General features: G+C 35.4%; 1 long non-coding RNA gene across 1 annotated transcript; it reads right to left on the bottom strand.

Annotated features, from left to right (window-relative positions):
- Nucleotides 1-387: 387 nt before the first annotated feature.
- Nucleotides 388-2,256, bottom strand: LOC135298024 (uncharacterized). Its single transcript, XR_010359984.1, has 3 exons — nt 2,207-2,256; nt 1,316-1,469; nt 388-443 (listed from the first exon to the last, which is right to left on the bottom strand). It is a non-coding gene; the product is annotated as an uncharacterized LOC135298024 (long non-coding RNA).
- Between the last annotated feature and the right edge of the window lie 625 nt (nt 2,257-2,881).

Raw genomic sequence — 2,881 nt, forward strand, 5'->3', positions numbered from 1 at the left:
TTAGCAATGGATGCAGAAAGCATCGGGATCATTTTAGCATTCCCTTTATTGTTATTCAAATGAAAAGACACTCAAAAAGAAGGAAGAAGTTCCAAATTCACAAGCCAACTACACTAACAAAACATAATTCATGGACAAAAACTCAAGAGCATTGGCTACTGAAAGCACATTACGATATTTTATGCTTGAGATTCAGAGAACAGATGAATGGAAACCTCTTGGAAGTTGTTCATTCTTTTGCCTCTAACTGGATTCATGGGCTTGAGTCAATTACACTTTCCATGTCTCAATTTGCACTTGTTTAGAAGTGGGAAAATAACATCCACTGGCCTCAAAGCAGGTTGTGAGAACTGAAAGAGAAGCCCTGGGACTGTCTCAGATGAAAGTGTGATTCTCCACTCTCTCTTATCTTGGTGTTATAGTCATGCAACACTTTCAACTTCCTGTAAAGAAAACCAAATTATGGTCTTGGGTGGGGTCCCTTTGGTTTTGTATTTTTTTTAAATGTTCTTTGTAACTTCATCAGATGTAATGGCTTTTCTGGTTCCCAGTGGACCCTAAATTTCTTAGCTTGCTACTAAGCAGTAACTTTCCTCATTGTGAACAAAGTAAACATTGTTCTAATTGGATTTTTATCTATAGGATTAAAAATAGGATCTGTAGGATCTAGATATATGTTTATGTTCTTCTCCTCCAGAACACAGTGGATTGAATGATTTTTTTTCTCTATGTCTGTGTTTTTGTGTGTGTGTGTGTGCTATATTTGTGGCCTGTCTGGATGTTTTCTCACAGTCTCATCATCACCACAGAAAGCAAAGTAATTTTAAAAGTCAAGAAGATACAGAATTAGCAACTGAGTGCACAGTCTTAGATTACCTCAGAGAGTCCATTTGTTATCAACTGTTTGCTCCTGTGGGTTCACTCAGCAAATTTATAGCCTTTTCAGGAGAAACAAGTATATGGTGTGACCTTGAAAATACACTAAAAAAGGCCCATTCCTTAGTTGTGGCTTCACTTGGCAAAACAAATAAATGGAGACATATGTGTATAATGTGATAGTTTATTTTTGCTCTTGATTATTATTCAGATAGAGAGTTTCTTGAGATTGACTGTGGCAATCCCAGTGTGATTCTAATCAATCTCTCTGGACTCTCTGCTCTATAAAATGCCCTGGGGCATTAAGGTTGTATATCTGGCCTCATAATAAACACTCATATAAAATTAAAGGAAACTGTCTACTTAGCACTGACTTTTAGTATATTCCAAACTGGTTAAACTGCACTAGTGAGGCTTGGTTAGAATTGACCCCACTTACCCTGTCTGAAAGAGCTGGAGACTTTGAGCAGTGGCAGGTACAGATATATTCATTCACCACTGTGAATGAATATATCTGTAGCAGAGGTGCATTTTTCTGGCATCAGAACTAAAATTCAGTCCATACTTTGTGCAGCAATCTGACAAGCTTTTACCTGAAATGAACACAAACACATTTCATTCAAGGTAATGGCACTTGTTAATTTTAGTGTTTTGAAATAAATTTTCATTATTAATATAAATTAATATAAATTAATCAAAACCACATCAGTGACTCATTTCTCTTTCTGTATATACATATACATCTACGTAAGAATGTGCCTCATACTGAAATGAATGAGACAAAGCTGTATTTCTATGTATGCTGTATTCTTTCTATGTATATATGTATGCAAATATACATCTTTTGTATGATTGTCACCAGAGTGATAGATCGATGCTGCTTATCCACTAAAGTAGCAACTGCCTTAAATGACCTAATCTTATTTTCCCATTAGCCATATCCACGTGCAATTATACTAGAGATGAATTATGAAAAACATTGCAGATTAAGCATAGTTAGAGTATGAAGCCTTGCATGCTTTGTAATTAGTACTAATATTGCAACAATTTTGTGCAATAAATCAGTAAATGATAAAAATTTACAAATCTACACAATCCACATATTATTGCTATTTCTACATGGATATATATGTACACACACAAACTCATACTGAATAGGTTTTTATGGAAGTTTGTGCCACGTTTCACTGAGAATCATAAACATCCTTTAGAAGACACTAAAAAAAAAGTACTAAACAAAATGAAAGTTAATTGATTCTGTGCTTTGAATCCCTATCACAGAATTGCTGGTTGTACTTTAACCTTGGAATAGGTATTGATTGACATTTACCACATGGGACTTCATTACTTTACACTAGTATATCTGAATGTAAAGTGACGTTTTCCAAACACAGGCAGACACCATCCTCTATGCAGCAATACACTCACACATTTATCTATGACATACTGGGGCACTTGTATTGACTTGATCCCCATATTGCACAGAGTGGGTAACTCTTCAACATGTACTGGCTTTTGTTAGGGATATTCTTTTTGATTTATTTTTCATGGAAACTAGGATGTAGGCAAACAAGAAGAAGCAGATGAGATCATCTGGATCATCTGGATGATGAGCCATCCCAGCATGTAATTCAGATGATGCACATATTGTGAATACAAAATTTCCTTTAGGTTTTCTAGCCTAGTCTTCGTGCTGAAAACCATCTTTTTCTCTGTAGTCCACTTCACTAAGGTCAGGTGAGATACTCAATCTATACAATATATTCTTCAGTCAATGAACAAGCTTAAGGAACTTCAGTGTTTGAATCAATCTTCTTTCCATTAAAAAAGACGTTGGTTTCATTATGAAGGTATTTATTGACCTCTGAATAGATGTTCCCCACCAAATGACAGAGCTGATTGTGGGAGAGCTTTTTGCTTTGACATATCATGAGACACCATAGCGGTGACAAGATATTTTGATTTTTTCAGTATCTATTTAAAGATATCTGAAGTACCTTTCCCC

Source organism: Passer domesticus, chromosome 3 (genome assembly GCF_036417665.1).
Source record: "Passer domesticus isolate bPasDom1 chromosome 3, bPasDom1.hap1, whole genome shotgun sequence".
NCBI classification, from domain to species: Eukaryota; Metazoa; Chordata; class Aves; order Passeriformes; family Passeridae; genus Passer; species Passer domesticus.